This window comes from Bubalus kerabau, chromosome 4, assembly GCF_029407905.1.
Source record: "Bubalus kerabau isolate K-KA32 ecotype Philippines breed swamp buffalo chromosome 4, PCC_UOA_SB_1v2, whole genome shotgun sequence".
Taxonomy (NCBI): domain Eukaryota; kingdom Metazoa; phylum Chordata; class Mammalia; order Artiodactyla; family Bovidae; genus Bubalus; species Bubalus kerabau.
Genome location: NC_073627.1, coordinates 147,236,121 through 147,257,558, shown reverse-complemented (window position 1 = coordinate 147,257,558; position 21,438 = coordinate 147,236,121). Strand labels below are relative to the sequence as shown.

Here is a 21,438-nt window from a genome sequence, read left to right as displayed (position 1 = left end):
TGATAGAAATAACTGGGTGATCAGAAAGTCCTTTCTGAGATGGCATTATAAACTGAAATCTCAAAGACAGGACGGCTTGGGAAGACTAACACCCCGTTTTAGTGTGCCTTCCCCATACTCTGCTCCTTTTCCCTTCTTTGCTTCCCCTACTATTGATCTAGGGCTCCTACACTGAAGCAGCCTTCCCAGTCCCTCGGCCATCTTTTTAGATTCATTTCATTCAAGATTCAAAAAGGATTCTAGCCTTCCTCAAACCATCCCTGCAATGTTGGTATTATTAAATCTTATTACTACTGGGGCTCAGAAATAACAACCACCACAGCAAGCAATATTTATTAGGTACTTATCATGTGTCAAAATATGATAAATCAAAGCAAAAGATCAATGGCCACAGCAATCCCTGGAGACTTAGGACGAAGGGCTTTCTTCCTTTTCCTGGGCCTCAAAAACTTGCAAGCAATCTGTGCATCCAAAAGAAAGTGATTAAGTACCAAAATCAACTAATAAATTCCGTACCTCAACTGTAGCAGTGAAGAATTGAGCCAAAATTATATGGGCTTCCCTGGTAGTTCAGCTGATAAAGAATCCGCCTGCAAAGCAGGAGACCTGGGTTCGATCCCTGGGTTGGGAAGATCCCTTGGAGGAGGCATGGCAATCCAATCCAGTATTCTTACCTGGAGAATCCCCATGGAGAGAAGAGCCCGGTAAGCTACAATCTATGGAGTCACAAAGAATCAGACAGAACTGAGTAACTAAGCACAGCACACAAATATATATTTTAAATATATTTTATATAATATTTACTGTACTGTTTAATATTGATATTTATATAATGATTAATGTGTATACAGTTTAGATTAAATAACTATATATTTATAAATATATATGCAATCTCACTAGCCCCTGAGAGGTTTGAGTCAGATCAGTGTGATCATATCATTCTCCAGTTCAATAAACTTTCAATGACTTCCCACTTCCCACATTGGAACCTGCAAACAGGTGACCTACAGGTGACCTGCAGACCTGCTAATCTCTTAGTGGGTTGTTTAAAAAAGCATACACAATATTGTAAAGATCAGAAAATTTCCCATTAAAACTCCCCAGTTCCCCAAATCTTTTGAAAATACAGAAGTTCTGACATCCCCTTTTCCATATGGCATCATCAACTGGAGTTGAACATCAACTGTCTACAAATTTTCATAAAAAGCAATGTCATTAAATGTCATTTTACATATTTTCTAACTTCTGTTTTGGTTTCTTATTGGATTCCTGGGAGATGTAGGAGTGTATTTCTAAATTCTTAATCAATACTGTTTCTCAAAATTATACTTTTGTTATAAATTTCTAACAATTGTATTCTTTACATATTGGGCTGTAAATGACATTCACTCTCACTTTTTGTTGAGAATTGCCTGATATCTAAGAACAAGGTTAGTTCTCATAAATCTTCTGTATGTTCTCTATGGGTTGGGGGAGGAGTTCCATATATGTTCATTAGATCTGGTTAATCTACACACTTACTGAGTGCTGCCTTGTCTATAAACATCTGAGGGTGTAGTCTGGAAACCTCTCGCTATGATGGTTGGTTTGTCTATTACTATAATTTTGTCAAATTTTGAAGCTCTTTCAATGTGATGTTCTCCAGATATTTTCTAGAATGTCTTTTGCCTTACTTACAATAGATTTTGTCTAGTATTAATCTGGCTATTCTACTTAAGTCCTTATTTGTCTGGTATAATTTTTTCCACTTACTTACTTTTAATTTGCTGTATCTTTTTATGTGGGCTATGTATATCTTAGTTTTCTGCACCGATGTTTATTTGTTGCTTTGTTCATCCAGTCAGACACTATTTCTCTTTTAATTATGAATTTTATTTTGCCAATATTTGTTTTGATTAATGGTATATCTGGATTAATTTTTATCACTTTGTTTTGTATTTTCTCCTTGTCCAACTTTGGAATTTTTGCACCTTGTCTTGCCCCCTTTTCACTCGACAGTGTTGTTTTTTCTCCCTTCATTTCACTTTTTACCTCTTCTGATTTAAAAAGTCTTTGTTCACTTATTTTGCTATTTGTATCCTAGAAATGATCAACATGCATAGTTAACATACTTAACTTTAAAAAAGAAAGGTTAATCAATATTTTTATATTCATTTTGAAAAACACAAATCTTACAGCCCTAAAATATTGATCATGCCTTGTAACTTGCATGCTATGCATTTGAGGATTTTATTCCTATACTGATTTTCAGCTCAGTTCAGTCGCTCAGTAGTGTCCGACTCTTTGAGACCCCATGGACTGCAGCACACCAGGCTTCCCTTGTCCATCACCAACTCCCAGAGTTTACCCAAACTCATGTCCATTGAGTCGGTGATGCCACCCAACCATCTCATCCTCTGTCTTCCCCTTCTCCTCCTGCCCTCAATCTTCCCCAGCATTAGGGTCTTTTCAAATGAGTCAGCTCTTCGAATCATGTGGCCAAAGTATTGGAGCCTCAGCTTCAGCATCATTCCTTCCAATGAACACTCAGGACTGATCTCCTTTAGGATGGACAGGTTGGATCTCCTTGCAGTCCAAGGGACTCTCAAGAGTCTTCTCCAACACCACAGTTTAAAGGCATCAATTCTTTAGCACTCAGCTTTCTTTATAGTCCAACTCTCACATCCATACAAGACTACTGGAAAAACCATGGCCTTGACTAGGTGGACATTAGTTGACAAAGTAATGTCTCTCTTTTTTAATATGCTGTCTAGGTTGGTCATAACTTTCCTTCTAGTGGAAAGAGTCTTTAATTTTCATGGCTACAGTCACCATCTGCAGTGACTTTGGAGCCCCAAAAAATAAAGTCAGCCACTGTTTCCACTGTTTCCCCATCTATTTCCCATGAAGTGATGGGATCGGATGCCATGATCTTTGTTTTCTGAATGTTGAGCTTTAAGCCAACTTTTCCACTCTCCTCTTTCACTTTCCTCAAGAGGCTCTTTAATTCATCTTCACTTTCTGTCATAAGGGTGGTGTCATCTGCATATCTGAGGTTATTGAGATTTCTCTGGGCAATCTTGATTCCAGCTTGTTCTTCATCCAGCCCAGTGTTTCTCATGATGTACTCTGCCTATAAGCTAAATAAGCAGGGTGACAATATAAGGCCTTGAGATACTCCTTTTTCTATTTGGAAGCAGTCTGTTGTTCCATGTCCGATTCTAACTGTTGCTTTCTGACCTGCATACAGATTTCTCAAGAGTCAGGTCAGGTGGTCTAGTATTCCCATCTCTTTCAGAATTTTCAACAGTTTATTGTGATCCACACAGTCAAAGGCTTGGCATAGTCAATAAAGCAGAAATAGATGTTTTTCTGGAACTCTCTTGATTTTTTGATGATCCAGCAGATGTTGGCAATTTGATCTCTGGTTCCTCTGCCTTTTCTAAAACCAGCTTGAACATCTGGAAGTTCACGGTTCACATATTGCTGAAGCCCGGCTTGGAGAATTTTGCGCATTACTTTACTAGCATGTGAGATGAGTGCAATTGTGTGGTAGTTTGAGCATTCTTTGGCATTGTCTTTCTTTGGGATTGGAATGAAAACTGACCTTTTCCAGTCCTGTGGCCACTGCTGAGTTTTCCAAATTTCCTGGCATATTGAGTGCAGCACTTTGACAGCATCATCTTTCAGATTTTGGAATAGCTCCACTGGAATTCCATCACCTCCACTAGCTTTGTTCGTAGTGATGCTTTCTAAGGCCCACTTGACTTCCCATTCCAGGATGTCTGGCTCTAGGTGAGTGATCATACAATCGTGATTATCTGGGTCATGAAGATCTATTTTGTACAGTTCTTCTGTGTATTCTTGCTACCTCTTCTTAATATCTTCTGCTTCTGTTAGGTCCATACCATTTCTGTCCTTTATCGAGCCCATCTTTGCATGAAATATTCCCTTGATATCTCTAATTTTCTTAAAGAGATCTCTAGTCTTTCCTCTTCTATTGCTTTCCTCTATTTCTTTGCACTGATTGCTGAGGAAGGCTTTCTTATCTCTCCTTGCTATTCTTTGGAACTCTGCATTCAAATGGGTAGATCCTTCCTTTTCTCCTTTGCTTTTCACTTCTCTTCTTTTCACAGCTATTTGTAAGGCCTCCTCAGATAACCATTTTGCTTTTTTGCATTTCTTTTTCTTGGGGATGGTCTTGATCCCTGTCTCCTGTACAGTGTCATGAACCTCCGTCATAGTTCATCAGGAACTCTATCAGATCTAGTCCCTTACATCTATTTCTCAGTTCCACTGTAAAATTGTAAGGGATTTGATTTAGGTCATACCTTAATGGTCTAGTGGTTTTCCCTCGTTTCTTCAATTTAAGTCTGAATTTTGCAACAAGGAGTTCATGATCTGAGCTACAGTCCGCTCCCGGTCTTGTTTCTTGCTGACTGTATAGAGCTTCTCCATCTTTGGCTGCAAAGAATATAATCACTCTGATTTCAGTATTGACCATCTGGTGATGTCTATGTGTAGAGTCTTCTCTTGTGTTGTTGAAGAAGGTGTATAACCATATATATATATATATATATATATACACACACACATATATGTGTGGAGAAGGCAATGGCACCCCACTCTAGTACTCTTGCCTGGAAAATCCCACGGACGGAGGAGCCTGGTAGGCTGCAGTCCATGGGGTCGCTAAGAGTTGGACGTGACTGAGCGACTTCCCTTTCACTTTTCACTTGATGCATTGGAGAAGGAAATGGCAACCCACTCCAGTGTTCTTGCCTGGAGAACCCCAGGGATGGCGGAGCCTGGTGGGCTGCTGTCTATGGGTTTGCACAGAGTCGGACACGACTGAAGCAACTTAGCAGCAGCAGCAGCAGCAGCACAGATATGTGTGTGTGTATATATATATATATATATATATAGCCTTTTATTGATATTAAATATATATATAGCCTTTTATTTATATTCAATCTATATTGATTTTATATGCCTATTAATTAGATTTTTAACTGCTTTATGTAGTCAGTGTTTGTATTTACCCAGAAGTACACCATATTATTTATTTACCACACCTCCTTGTGTCTCAGGTGTTCCTCAGGGCTCATTTTCCTCTTTCTGAAATATAGTCTTTAGATATTTATTAACGAAGAATTATTGGTAGTAAACTCAGGATTTCAATTTTTGGTTTGGGTGTTCTTTTGCTCCTTTGTTTTGTGCTGAAATGTCTTCATTTAACCTAATCTTAAAAATAATTTCACTGAATATTCAATTCTACATTTAATCATCTATACCAATAATTATTTTCTTTTTCATACATTGAAGAATATTACTATATTTTCTTTTAAGGTCCACTACTGCTTTTGAGAAGTTAGCTGTCAGTCTAGTTAACACAGCTTTGTAGATAATCTTTCTTTTCTCTCTAGTTGCTTTTTCTTATACTGATGGCTTCAAGATTATCACTTTGTCTTTGTTGGTCTGTGGTTTCACTAGCATGTTTTCAGATGGGTTTTCATTTTAATTCAGTTGAGATTCCTTGAGCATCCTTAACCTAAGGATTATAGTTATTCATCAACTGAGGAAACTGCTCAGCTATTATCTCTTTGGCTGTTATCTCTCCCCAGTTTTTTCTCATTTAACTTTCTGAGTTTTCAGTTAGACACTTGGACTTTCTTACTCTATCTACCATGTCTCCTAACTTCTTACTGAAGTAAGAAGTTTTATATTTTTTGTATTTTTATTTCTGTATGCTACTTTCTGGGTAACTTAGTCATATCTCTTCCAGTTCATTAATTTTCTTGTTAGCTGCTTTCAATTTGGTATTTACATACTCAGTTTTTATTTTAATTATTATATTGTTTATTTATGGAAATTTTATGTGGTTTCCAATACAAATCTACAGTATTCACAGTTTCTTATACTTTTACCATCTTTTCAATGTCTTTATTTATTTATTTAATGTATGAAATTATTTTAGAGTCCATATCTGATGATTATGCAGTTCTTACAAATCCAATTCTACTTTGTATTTTTTTGTTGACTTTCTCAGGGTATTCAATTTCCTTGTATATATTTTTAAAATTTTTATGATGAACTCATGTTCCTTTGACTTCATCTATGGACAGTCTCTGAAACTATTTAAAGTATATTACTCAAAAAAAAAAAAAAAAAAACTGCTCTGTTTGTTCCTACCAGTTGTTTGCAGGCACTTACCAGCTCAGGACCACTTGGACTAAATTTTGGTCTGAGAATATTTTTAGACGACTCAGGTACAGTGAATTATGGCCTCCAAACTAAAGTGAACTCAGACTGATGGGTTAGAAATTCTCAGATGAAGTGTTTTCGGATTTTTCTTTTCTTTCTTTTTCAAAATAGCATTCAAATCAAAGTCCAAGATACTCAAGTCTCCTTTGTGGGGATGGATTTTCTAGTTTGCCCATTGTGAGGGTCATCCATTAGGGTCCTGTTTTTAAACAGAGCTTGCCAATCAGACTTCCTGCCCTGTCTGGACCCTAGGCTGCGTCTTTTGACGTCCATGCTGTATACCGTTAAAACCAAGTTTCTACACAAGGATCACTGACAGAAGCACACAAGGAGAGAAAGGTGCTTTCTTATGAGTTCTTGTCTTTTTTCTTTTTCTTTACTGTCAGCTCATTTGGGCTTTTTAAATATTTTATTTTAAAATATAGTTTATCCAGCATTTTAGGTGTTCTGCACCCAAAGGAAGAGAAGAGAAAGAGACAGTTTGTGGTGTTTGGGGCTAATATCCTTCTTTCTGCCCTCAGATTGTAAATACTGTAAATAAAGCTACTCTATTCTATTTAATTAACCATTCCTGGCACACAGTTTGTTCAGTTCAGTTCAGTCACTCAGTTGTGTCCAACTCTTTGTGACCCCATGGACTGTAGCATGCCAGGCTTCCCTTGTCTGTCACCAACTCCTGGAGCTTACTCAAACGCATGTCCATTGAGTCGGTGACGCCATCCAACCATCTCATCCGCTGTCGTCCCCTTCTCCTCTTGCCCTCAATCTTTCCCAGCATCAGGGTCTTTTCAAATGAGTCAGCTCTTCGCATCAGGTGGCCAAAGTATTGGAGTTTCAGCTTCAACATCAGTCCTTCCAATAAACATTCAGGACTGATCTCCTTTAGGATGGACTGGTTGGATCTCCTTGCAGTCCAAGGGACTCTCAAGAGTCTTCTCCAACACCACAGTTCAAAAGCATCAATTCTTCGGCGCTCAGCCTTCTTCACAGTCCAACTCTCACATCCATACATGACTACTGGAAAAATCATAGCTTTGACTAGATGGACCTTTGTTGGCAAAGTAATATCTCTGCTTTTTAATATGCTGTCTAGTTTGGTCATAATTTTTCTTCAAGGAGCGAGCATCTTTTAATTTCATGGCTGTAGTCACCATCTGAAGTCACTATCCTGGCACACACTAAGCATTTAATAAATGTTGGTTGAAATAAATCTGTTCTCTATTATTTGAATAAAATTCTGAAAACATTTACAGAGAGAGTATAATTTCCCTCTCTTGGGTTCTCTGTTTTACTCTTTTTCACATATATAATATTTCTTTTCAGTCTTTATGTAGTCTTTATTAATAACATGCTAAATCACAATAACCCTCTGAATCAAGCAACATTTTTTACCTGAAAACTCAATTATCAGGCACTAGCCCAACATCAGCTATTTGAAATGAGATGATTATATAAAGTGTGGGAAGGCCTGACTTGGCAATGCAATTTGTCTATAATTAGGCTTGTCATGGGGCTTCCCATGCAGCTCAGTGGTAAAGAATCCACCTGTCAAAGCAGGAGACGTGGATTCGATACCTGTATCAGGAAGATCCCCTGGAAGAGGAAATGGCAACCCATTCCAGTACTCTTGCCTGAAAATTTTCATGAACAGAGAGGCCTGGTGGGCTACAGTCGATGAGGTCTCAAAGAGTCAGACAAGACTGAGTGAACGAGCATGCATTCAGAATTCCTCATCCGATGGTATCAAACTTTTACACCTAAGTAACCCTTACATCAGAGATGAGTGAATACATAAATGGGGCCCAAAGACATAGAGTTTTTTTAATCTTAAAAAAGTTATTAAAATATTAATTTGTACTCCAGAATAAGTTGATATCTCTTTTTAGCAAACATATTTTAAATTATTCACGAGCAAATTATATACTGTCATCATCACCACCAATTTCATGCCAAGGTGTCCATTGAAAAGATGTACTGCATTTGCATTATAGCTTTGCCTATTTCCAGGATATGGGAGTGTACTCTGCTTTTGGAAACACCACATTACACAATTTAAATGGAGAGATATGTGAAACTCACACACACACACACACAAAAGACCGCTCTGGAAAGAGCCCAACTTTTTTACTCAGACATTTTACCTCTAACCTCACATACAGTTCTAATTCAAGAGCAGGGAGCTTAATCGCCTAGGAGGTATTGCTTGGAACATCAGTGAGCAGTAAGGGCAAGGTTGGGACTGTAATAAAACAGGAGGACAGGTCCAGTCCAAAGGAGTAGGGCTGCCAGTCACCTGCAGCCCAGTGTTTCCATGTGGGAGTGCAGATCAGAGCTGCAGATCTCCCAAACCAGGAATCCAGGTTCTTATGTGCCTTCTCCTAATTTTAAAAGTTTGTCTCAACCAGGTAGACTGGGAAGCTTTGAGTGATTCCTCAAGTTTTAAAATAGAACATGAGAGATGATTTTCATAATTTTGCAGTAGAGAAAAAGCCTTCTAAATTATGACAAAAAAATCAGAAGATGAATGTGTGTGTGTGTGTATGTTCAGTTCAGTTCAGTCGCTCAGTCATGTCCGACTCTTTGTGACCCCATGAATCGCAGCACACCAGGCCTCCCTGTCCATCACCAACTCCCAGAGTTCACTGAGACTCACGTCCATCGAGTCAGTGATGCCATCCAGCCATCTCATCCTCTGTAGTCCCCTTCTCCTCCTGCCCCCAATCCCTCCCAGCATCATAGTCTTTTCCAAAGAGTCAACTCTTCGCATGAGGTGGCCAAAATACTGGAGTTTCAGCTTTAGCATCATTCCTTCCAAAGAAATCCCAGGGCTGATCTCCTTCAGAATGGACTGGTTGGGTCTCTTTGCAGTCCAAGGGACTCTCAAGAGTATTCTCCAACACCACAGTTCAAAAGCATCAATTCTTTGGCGCTCAGCCTTCTTTACAGTCCAACTCTCACATCCATACATATATATATATAAAACTTGGTTATATCTGTATATACTGCAGATGGTGATTGCAGCCATGATATTAAAAGACGCTTACTCCTTGGAAGGAAAGTTATGACCAACCTAGATAGCATATTCAAAAGCAGAGACATTACTTTGCCAACAAAGGTCCATCTAGTCAAGGCTATGGTTTTTCCAGTAGTCATGTGTGGATGTGAGAGTTGGACTATAAAGAAAGCTGAGCACTGAAGAATTGATGCTTTTGAACTGTGGTGTTGGATAAGACTCTTGAGAGTCCCTTGGACTGCAAGGAGATCCAACCAGTCCATCCTAAAGGAGATCAGTCTTGGGTGTTCATTGGAGGGACTGATGTTGAAGCTGAAACTCCAATACTTTGGCCACCTGATGCGAACAGCTGACTCATTGGAAAAGACCCTGATGCTGGGAAAGATTGGGGGCAGGAGGAGAAGAGGATGACAGGGGATGAGATGGTTGGATGGCATCACCGACTTGATGGACATGGGTTTTAGTGGACTCCAGGAGTTGGTGATGGACAGGGAGGCCTGGTGTGCTGCGATTCATGGGGTTGCAAAGAGTCGAACATGACTGAGCAACTGAACTGAACTGAACAAAAACATCAGAAACAAAGTCACATGCAAAAGCTAGCAAATATTTGCAGACAAAATACTAATTTCTTAATATATGAAGTGTGTTGGAAGTGAGATAAATATATATTCCAATAAAAAATATTGGCAACAATATGAAGAGATGGTTCACAGAAAAAGAAATGGTTGAACAACATCACTCATAATAGGAGACATGTTAATTAAATTACGGTGATATACCATATTTCACTGGCTTATTTGGCAAAGATCAAAGAGCTTCAAATCACATTGTTGGCAAAGAGATGGAAAACAGACCTCTCATACATTGATAGAGGATTATACATTGACCAGAGTCTGCAAGATAGTATTGTCAGAATTTATCAAATTTATGAACATACTAACCTTTTGACCCAACAAGTCATTTTGCATTCAGGTACATAAAATGAGTCAAGGACACATTTACAATGATATATATTACAGTACTCTCTGTGCACACTTTTTGTCCTAAGTACAAAGAAGAGGATTTAAATCAACTGCTAAATGTTTGTATGGGCCCATATTCATGCTTTTTCTGTGGTAGGCAAGAAAACATAGTGGTAAAGAGTATATGCCCACAAATCAGATTCCTCATTGTCTAAATAAGATATACCACTCACTAGGTCTGCAGTGTTTGGGCTGGTTATTTAGCAGCATGGGATTCAGTTTGGTCATCTGAAAAATGGCAGTGGTAATAGTCACTACTTCATAATGGAGTTATTGAAAGGCTCAAATGAATGCAATTCATGGAAACGATTTTAAATACATTCTAGTGTGGCTAATCATATTTTCCAAAGATGGCTCCCATCTCATGTACTCTTTTGCAATGTGACTTTGTCCTCCTCTATTAAGAGATGGAGTGTGTTTTTCCACTCCCTTGAGTCTGGGCAGACCCTGGATCTGCTTTGACCAAGAAGATATGGAAAAAATGATGCTGTACCAGTCGTGATAGTGCTTAAGTGGCCTGGTAATATTCACTTCTGCCTTGTAGAAGTCAGCTACTGTGTAAGAAGTACAATACTGTGAAACCACCATGCTATGAAAGCCCAAGTCACATGGAGGGGCTCTGAAGGATGAAATGCCATATGGAGAAAGATAATTCAAGGAGCACTTGAAGTCTCAGATATGTGAGTGAACAAGCCATCTTGGAAGGGGGACCCATAGCCTCAGTTGCCCCATCTAACACCATATGGAACAGAGACAAAATACTTAGCCAAGACTTTCCCAGAGTCCTGACCCACAAAACCATAAATAAAACAAAATGGTTATTTTAAAGTAGTAGATTTTGGTACAGTTTGTTATACGGCAATAACCAAAATATCTTTTATAAGATGTTCAAAAAATGGTATCTGCTATTATTTTATACTAGAAGTACATGAAGTCCCTCAAAAAATTACTAAAATAGCCATAATCATTTCATTAGCAAAAATATGTTTTTATTATTTTTCAAATGGTATTTTAGCTGATGTCACAAAAGGGAGGTTTTCAAAATTCCCCAGAAATTAAAAAAAAAAATGAACATAAGAAGGGATGAATAAATTTAATCTAAAAGTGTTAGTCACTCAATCGTGTCCAACTCTTTGTGACCCCATGAACTGTAGCTCACCAGACTCCTCTGTCCATGGAATTCTATCATATACTGATGCATATATATGGAATCTAAAAAGATGGTATTGATGAATTTATTTTCAGAATAGCAATGGAGAAGCAGACATAGAAAACAAACCTATGGACATGGGGGAGGGGAGGAGGGAGAGGGTGAGATGTATGGAGAGAGTAACATGGAACTTACAATGCCATACGTAAAATAGCCAACAGGAATTTGCTGTATGACTCGGGAAACTCCAACAGGGGCTCTGTGACAATCAAGAAGGTGGGCTGGGGAGGGAGGTTCAGGAGGGAGGAGACATGGGTGTACCTATGGCTGATTCTTATTGCTGTTTGACAGAAAACCACAAAATTCTATAAAGTAATTATCCTCCTATTAAAAAAATGAATAAAGTGACAAAAAAAAAAAAAAAAAAAGAATACTGGAGTACATAGCCATTCCCTTCTCCAGGGAGATCTTATAGACTCCAGAATCAAACCTGGGTCTCCCACATTGCAGGCAGATTCATAAATGTCTGAGTGACCACGGAAGCCCTAATTTAATCTAAACCATGTAAAATTGTTGGGAAATTCTAGACTTATGCAAAACACACTTACTTTTAAAATACAAAGATAATTCAAATGTTCTCATATTTTACATTTTCAGATCCTGTTGCTTGGGAACAAACATGAGGGAAAAAACTAGATATGAATCTCTCCCATATGTGTGTTTACCTCTTAACTTATTCCTATTCTCTAAAGTGATGCATGAACACCATGAAAAAGCAAAAAGAGAGGACAATGAAAAAGGAACTCTCCAGGTCAGTAGGTGCCCAATATGCTAATGGAGACCAGTGGAGAAATAACTCCAGAAAGAGTGAAGAGATGGAGCCAAAGCAAAAACAACACCGAGTTATGGATGTGACTGGTGATGGAAGTAAAGTCCAATGCTGTAAAGAGCAATATTGCATAGGAACCTGGAATGTTATGTCCATGAATCAAGGCAAATTGGAAGTGGTCAAACAGGAGATGGAAAGAGTGAACATTGACATTTTAGGAATGAGCAAACTAAAGTGTACTGGAATGGGTGGATGTAATTTGGAACCATTATAACTACTGCTGTGGGCAAGAATCCCTCGGAAAAAGTGGAGTAGAGATCATAGCCAACAAAAGAGTCTAAAATGTGTACTTGGATGCAATCTCAAAAATGACAGAATGATCTCTATTTATTTCCAAGGCAAACCATTAAATATCACAGTAATCCAAGTCTATACCCTGACCAGTAATGCTGAAGAAGCTGAAGTTGAATGGCTCTATGAAGACCTACAAGACCTAGAACTAACACCCAAAAAAGATGTCCTTTTCATTATAGGGGACTAGAATGCAAAAGTAGGAAGTCGAGAGATACCTGGAGTAACAGGCAAATCTGGCCTTAGAGTACAAAACGAAGCAGGTCAAAACTAACAGTTTTGCCAAGAGAACACACTGGTCATAGCAAACACCCTCTTACAACAACACAAGAGAAGACTCTACACATGGACATCACCAGATGGTCAATACTGAAATCAGATTGATTACATTCTTGGCAGCCAAAGATGGAGAAGCTCTATACAGTCAGCAAAAACAAGATCGGGAGCAGACTGTGGCTCAGATCATGAACTCCTTATTGCCAAATTCAGACTTAAATTGAAGAAAGTAGGGAAAACCACTAGACCATTCATCTATGACCTAAATCCAATCCCTTACAATTATACAATGGAAGTGACAAATAGATTCAAGGGATTAGGTCTCATAGACAGAGTGCCTGAAGAACTATGGATGGAGGTTCGTGACATTATACAGGAGGCAGGGATCAAGGCCATCCCCAAGAAAAAGAAATGCAAAAAGGCAAAATGGTTGTCTGAGGAGGCCTTACAAATAGCTAAGAAAAGAAGAGAAGCTAAAGGCAAAAGAGAAAAGCAAAGGTATAACCATTTGAATTGCAGAATTCCGAAGAATAGTGAGGAGAGATAAGAATGCCTTCCTCAGCAATCAAGGCAAAGAAATAGAGGAAAACAATAGAATGGGAAAGACTAGAGATCTCTTCAAGAAAATTAGAACATTTCATGCAAAGACAGGCACAATAAAGGACAGAAATGGTATGGACCTAATAGAAGCAGAAGATATTGAGACAAGGTGGTAAGAATACACAGGATAACTATACAAAAAAGATCTTCATGACCTAGATAGCCACGATCGTGTGATCACTCACCTAGAGTCAGACATCCTGGAATGGGAAGTCAAGTGGGCCTTAGGAAGCATCACTACAAACAAATTTAGTGGAGGTAAGGGAATTCCAGTTGAGCTATTTCAAATCCTAAAAGATGATGCTGTTATAGTGCTGCATTCAATATGCCAACAAATTTGGAAAACTCAGCAGTGACCACAGGACGGCAAAGGTCAGTTTTCATTCCAATCCCAAAGAAAGGCAATGCCAAAGAATGCTCAAACTACTGCACAATTGTACTCATCTCACACACTAGTAAAGTAATGCTCAAAATTCTCCAAGCCAGACTTCAACAGTATGTGAACCGTGAGCTTCAAGATGTTCAAGCTAGACTTAGAAAAGGCAGAGGAACTAGAGATCAAATTGCCAACATCCGCTGGATCATTGAGAAAGCAAGAGAATTCCAGAAAAATATCTACTTCTGTTTTATTGACTATGCCAAAGCCTTTGACTGTGTGGATCACAATAAACTGTGGAAAATTCTGAAAAAGATGGGAATACCAGACCACCTAACCTGCTTCTTGAGAAACCTGTATGCAGGTCAGGAAGCAACAGTTAGAAAGGAGTACTTCAAGGCTGTATATTGTCACCCTGCTTATTTAACTTATATGCAGAGTACATCATGCAAAATGCCTGGCTGGATAAAGCACAAGCTGGAATCAAGATTGCCGGGAGAAATACCAATAACCTCAGATATGCAGATGATACCACCCTTATGGCAGAAAACAATGAAAAACTAAAGAGCCTCTTGATGAAAGTGGAAGAGGTCAGTGAAAAAGTTGGCTTAAAACTCAGGATTAGAAAACTCAGATCATGGCATCTGGTTCAATCACTTCATAACAAATAGATGGGGAAACAATGAAAGCAGTGGTTGACTTTATTTTTTGGGCTCCAAAATCACTGCAGATGGTGACTGCAGCCATGAAATTAAAAGATGCTTGCTCCTTGTTCTATGACCAACCTAGACAGCATATTTAAAAACAGAGACATTAATTTGCCAACAAAGTTCTGTCTTGTCAAAGCCTTGGTTTTTCCAGTAGTCATTTATAGATGTGAGAGTTGGACTCAAAGCTGAGCACCAAAGAATCGATGCTTTTGAACTGTGGTATTGGAGAAGACTCTTGAGAGTCCCTTGGACTTCAAGGACATCATACCAGTCAATCCTGAAGGAAATCAGTCCTAAATATTCATTGGATGCACTGATGCTAAAGCTGAAACTCCAATTTTTGGCCATCTGATGCAAAGAACTGACTCATTGGGAAAAACCCTGATGCTGGGAAAGATTGAAGGTGGGAGGAGAAGGGGACAGCAGAGGATGAGATGGTTGGATGGCATCAATGATGAGATGGAGACAAGTTTGAGTAAGCTCTGGAGTTGGTGATGGACAGGGAAGCCTGTTGTGCTGCAGTCCATGGGGCTGCAAAAGAGTCGGACATGACTGAGCAACTGAACTGAACTGAAAGTGATCATGAAACTCCCTGAAGGTGCAGTGATTAAGAGTCTGTGCTTTCACTGCAAGAAGCACAGGTTTGATCCCATGGACAGAGGAGCCTGGTGTACTACTGCCCATGGGGTGATAAAGAGTCAGACACGGCTGAGTTACTAACACACACACACACACACACACACACATGCAGAACTATGTCCTTGCATGCTGCCAAAAAAAAAGAAAAGTTAATAAAGTGATTTACTGATTTAAGATGAAGTTTTAATAATGACTCCTTAGACAAGTGAAATCTCTCTCTTATAAAATACATGGATAGACAGCTAATCAGGTATCCTTTGTTCACCCACAATTTGGCTAGTTACATTAGTAAAAGATACTTAAGCTGATTTATGTCAACAGACAAAGCATCGTAGTATCTTTTCAATAATACTGTATTCAGATAGAACCACAGACATTACTGATATCTTTAACCAGTCTCTGCAGTCCAGTAAACCCCCAATTCAGCTGCCTTCCAGTTGCTTTAGGTTAACTTTCCTCCTCTCACATTGAAATTGTTTTGTAAAAAAGGGGCAATATCTTTACTCTTACAGAGTTCCTTTAATACTGCTCTCTCTCCACCCCCATTGGGCTTTGCCTATGGTAGATGCTCAGTAATTATCAGTTAAAATAAACTTTAAAAAACTGAGTAAGACCCAGCCTTCATCCTAAGAGAGATTTCAATCTAACAGAAGTAGGTCAGAAAACAGCTACTGACATGGTCTACAGACAGCCTTGTCACTGGCCCGAACATTTTGTTTTAAAGAGTAATAAATTATTTCATGGATCTAATCCTTTTACCCTTGAGTGCAATTTCTACTGTTGCTTATGACTGGAAATAGGAATGGAGCTCTAGATTATGAGTCATGGGTTCTGAGAGCACAGCTTTTGATGGGGAAAACATTGTTGCATAAAGGGAATTGATGCAGAGAGTAATAATTAGGATAATCATCACCAGTCATGGCGTGCTCACCGTGTGCCAAGCATGGTATAGATAACTTTCTACATATTATTTCATTCATCTTTACAACAGAACAAAAGAAGTATAATTATCAGGATTTTATAGTTTTGGGAACCAAGGTTTAGAGAAAATTTAAGTAATATCTCCCTCCACCCACTCACCCCATTCACCATCACCACCAAAAACATTAAAGGCAGAAGTCAGACATTCTTACTCAGTCAGTTTGACTCTGGAGGGATTTCAATGACAAGTCCCTCCCTCCTGACCACGTGTGTGACCCATTAGATTCACATCCCCAGATCCTTGAATCTTATGCCAAATCATACAGGAGACAGTGATGGAGATGAGTCACGTAACAGTAGCATCTTAAAAAGAGTTCTGTGTTCTCAAATCCACATAATCCACACAGCTTCATGGGCTCCTTCTTGAGGCCTGGTGGGGCAGCTCTTCACTTCCTCCACGATTTAATTTGCCAGCCAGGATTCTTCCAAGTGCTTCTTTCTTTATCAGACTGAATTTCTGTTGTGTTCAAGCAAACAACCACAACTGACAACTTAGTACCAAAGAGCATGACTACAGAAGTGAGATCATCACACTGAGATGGGCACAAGGAGGTGAGACTCCCATCTGTGAGGCGGCAGGCCTGGGAATCAGCTCAGACAAGCACTCACGAACCTGAGCAAACCAGTGCCTAGGGTCACCCAGACAGCACATCTACAGCTGGTGACACCTGAGGACCTGGGAGGTCACTGCCCCAAGGGAGGAACACTAAGACCACAGGCCTACAAAGTTGATTCTGAACACAGGATGAATTACAGCTACAAAACACATGCTCAGACATGAAATTTCCACCTCCAGACATAGAAGAAAATCCATGGCTTTTCTGAGTGGTATGTACATTTACCTATGGCTGATTCATGCCGATATATGGCAGAAACCAACGCAATATTGTAAAGCAATTATCTTCCAATTAAAAATTAATAAATTTAAATCTATTTTTTAAGTGCTTCTTATCATCTTACAGATGAACCAGTGGAAAAGCAAACCCAAAAGATTGATACTGCTATTTGCTGAATCCAAATATTAATACCAGTTAATTCCACAACTTTGCAGTCTCTTATTTGAATACTTGGGCCTTGATCGGGAAAGAGCAGAATTCTTCCAATTGGAACAGTGATATTTAGAGGAAGTGGAAGTTTAAATTTAAATATTTGTTTGTTTGTTTATTAAATAGAGGGAGTGGAGAATCCGGAGAAGTCCATTTAATTCTCACAAGAAAACAATGAAGTATATGGCGTTTTATAGACAAGAAAATATGTTATAGGGAAAAAAAACAAACCCGTAGGTTTCACACTGTAAAAGGCAGAGCCAGAATTTAAACCAAGAAAGTCTGATCCAAAGCCCACGCTCTAAACCATGGTTCAACAAACTTGCAGTGAAGGACTTTGCAGGTCGAATGACAGCCATCTGCCCAAGGATTTGGCTCTGTCGATAAAGCAACAGTGTATAATACAGAACAAATAGGTATGGCTGTGATCTGATACACTGAAATGTGAATTTTATACAATTTTCACAGATCAGTAAATATTATTCTTCTTTTGAGTTTTAAAATAATTTTTAAATGTTAAAAGCCATTCTTAGCTCATGAGCCATACAAAAGCAAGCATTGCTGGAGTCTGCCAACTCCTGCTATTGACTATATGATATTGTGTCAGGGAAATTGAAACTGATCTTTGAAAACGGGCCCATGATTCCATAAAAATGTACCCTTGAAAGGCTCTTTCTAGGTAAATACAGTATGCATTTATTCTCTGGCTTATAAGCTACAGGTCATCATGCCGCCAGTGATGGCAGAGCACATTTTGAAAACATCCCCGTAGACCAAATATGTAGCTATAGAAGACAGAGAATCAGGTATTCATTTCAAAAAAATAAAATAAAAGATCACGTGAGCAGGAGGCACTTGAGTGTTTGGGGGAAACAGCCATGCTGACGTGAGGCCAGCTGAAATAGAGTTCTCTGCCAAGGAACTAAAATACAAAGAGACAGATGTGTTTACTTTGCTTTCTGTAAATCATTTATGAGAACTTTAATATGGCTACTGAGTATACTTTAAGTTTGTTAGACATTTTCCTTTTTTGACAAGGGAAAAATTTGTAAATTGAAGAGCTCAATATGTGAACTTAGGTTCCAGAGTCAAAGACATGTTTGAGCTCTTTGGAAGAAGTTTCTCTCGGATCATTCTGCTCCCTGCTGCTATGTATATGACCAATGTATATTTCCCTGGGGTCACTAAAACTCAGACATTAATAACAGAAAGTCATGGTGTCAATTATAAATTCCACATCTGCTTTCAAGAAAGACAGAGAAGGACTTCCTTGGCTGTCCAATGGTTAAGACTCTGCACTTCCAATGCGGGGGGCATTGGTTTGATCCCTGGTCAGGGAACTGAGATCTCACATATTGCATATGGCTGCTTTCCCATTGCAGAGTTCCACCAGGTCTGTATGACCCTCAAAGCCTAATATATTTGCTCTCTGGTCCTTCGACAGAAAGGTTTGCTCACCCCTGAGTGAGGCAGATAATGAGGCAAAGGACTGAGCAGGCAGGGTGAGAGGATGAGGGCTAGTCCAGGTGGCACTGACACCTCCATCTATGAGCACATGCAGGTGGGGCACTGGGAGAGCCTGGAAAGAATGCCTTGTGCCTTCAAGGGGATCAGGACGAGATGGACCAGCTAGGAAACCCACTCATGAATGCACCCATGGGTGGCATTGCATCGTTTAAAGTCAAATTAAAGGACAGACCAAACGTTCTTTGGAATTCTACTGAAATGTGCTAGAGCAGCATACAGAAGCCAACTTCCATTTAGATTAAACCTTTCAGAAAAAGCGCAGTAACTTTGTGTTTTGGAGGAAGGGCTGAGTATACAGAGAGATGCATGTTACAAATATATTTCAAAGGTCTCTAGTAAGGAGTGGGACAGGTGCAGAAGACTGAGGCTTTGCTCTTTTTTAGATTTTTTTGAAACATTTTTATTCGATTTTAGTTGATTTACGTTGTTGTGTTCATTTCAGGTATACAGCAAAGTGAATCAGTTATACAATATACGTGTGTGTCTGTGTGAGTCACTGAGTCGTGTTCAACTCTTTGCAACCCCATAGGCTGTAGCTCGCCCAGGGTTCTCTGTCCATGGAATTCTCCAGTCAAGAATACTGGAGTGGGTTGCTATTCCCTTCTCCAGGAGATCTCCCCAACCCAGGGATAGAACTCAGGTCTCTCACACTGCAGGGAGATGCTTTACCATCTGAACCACCAGGGCAGCCCATTCATATACATATATCCATTCTATTTTTTAAGATTCTTTTCCCATATAGGCCATTACAGAATACTGAGCAGAATTCCCCGTGCTATACAGTAGGTTCTCATTAGTTATCTATTTTATATATGTGTGCTTAGTCACTTCAGTCATGTCCAACTCCTTGCAACCCTATAGACTATAGCCCACCAGGCTCCTCTGTTCATGAGATTCTCCAAGCAAGAACACTAGAGTGGGTTGCCATGCCCTCTTCAATTCCTTCCCAACCCAGGAATTGAACCTGAGTCTCATGAGTCTCCTGCATTGCAGGCAGATTCTTTACTGACTGAGCCACAGAGGAAGCCCCTATTTTATTACAAATAGTAGTGTGTACCTATCAATCCCAATTTATCTTTTGCCCCACCATTTTCCTCCTGGTAACTATAAGTTTGCTTTCTATATCAGTGACTCTACTTCTGTCTTGAAAATAAGTTCATTTGTACTCTTTTTAGATATCTCATATAAGTGATATCATATATTTGTCTTTCTGTGTCTGACTTACTTCACTCAGTATAACAATCTCTAGGTCCATGTTGCTACAAATGGTATTATTTTGTTCTTTTTGTGGCATAGTAATATTCCATTGTATATATTTACCACATCTTCTTTATCCATTCATCTGTAGATGAAGATTTAGTTTACTTCCATGTTCTGGCTATTGTAAATAGTGCTGCAATGAACACTGAGGTACATGTATCTTTTTGAATTAAGATTTTCACCAGGTATATGCCCTGGAGTGTGATCACTGGCTCATAGTTCAATATTTTTTAATTGAAGAATAGTTGATTTACAATGTTGTGTTAGTGTCTGATGTATAGCAAAGTGATTCAGTTATATATCTATAATGTATATTATATAATATATAAAAGATATAATGTACCATGTCAGATTTTTTTAATTATTAAGCATAATTCCCTGATTGTATAGTAGTTCCCTATTATTTCTCTATTTTACATATGGTAGTGTGTCTCTGTTAATATGAGGCTTCATTCTTGACTGTGTATACCTCTGTAGTACTTAAGTATTACAATAAGCATTTTTAGTAATTTGCTGCTGCTGCTAAGTTGCTTCAGTCGTGTCTGACTCTGTGTGACCCCATAGACAGCAGCCCACCAAGCTCCCCCGTCCCTGGGATTCTCCAGGCAAGAATACTGGAGTGGGTTGCCATTTCCTCCTCCAATGCATGAAAGTGAAAAGTGAAAGTGAAGTCGCTCAGTCATGTCCAACTCTTCGAGACCCCATGGACTGCAGCCTACTAGGCTCCTCGTCCATGGGATTTTCCAGGCAAGAGTACTGGAGTGAGGTGCCATTGCCTTCTCCATTTAGTAATTTAATAAAGTAATAAACATGGAAAATTTTGAAAAGGAAGAAAAAATATGTCCCATTAAAGAATTGTAATTATTAGTTTTGTGGGCTCAAAGATGATGGCAATCATTTGATTCTGCAAGAAAAAGGAAGTGGAAGAAGCAAATCAGGAAATGCTTTAGGAGGATGTGACATTTGCAATAACCCTTTAAGCATCTATAGGATTTGACAGGGTGAAGAGGGCATCGCCTGCCAAAGAAATGAACAAAGACGCAATGGTGGGGGTGCTCTGGCCACAGTGAAGAAAGAGTCTGCCCAGATGGTCTTTGCGCTTATTGATTTGGGTACTTTGTTTACAAGGCTAATTTAGCTGATATGTGATATGCACACAGATAACTCCACAAAACAATCAGCTATGAAGGTGTGTTTAGTTACTTATCAGCGGAGATTGCAGCAACAAGAAAAATTACAAGAGATAATAAAGAATAACACTTCTTTTACACTAAAATAATGCAGATGATATGGGGCCATCTTGAAGAAATACAGCCACACTTAAAACAGAATAACTAAAGTGGATCAATCCAGCAACCTCACTTTTCAGATTAATTAGCAACTCTAACTTTTCCTGATACAAATGAATTTGGAAA

General features: G+C 39.0%; 1 long non-coding RNA gene across 1 annotated transcript in view; it reads right to left on the bottom strand.

The window, feature by feature from the left end:
• Positions 1 to 338: 338 nt before the first annotated feature.
• The window catches only part of LOC129651683 (uncharacterized), a 28,459-nt gene continuing 7,359 nt past the window's right edge, over positions 339 to 21,438 (bottom strand). Inside the window, exon 3 of the long non-coding RNA XR_008714270.1 lies at positions 339 to 461. This is a non-coding gene — a long non-coding RNA (uncharacterized LOC129651683). The remainder of the gene's footprint in view (positions 462 to 21,438) is intronic.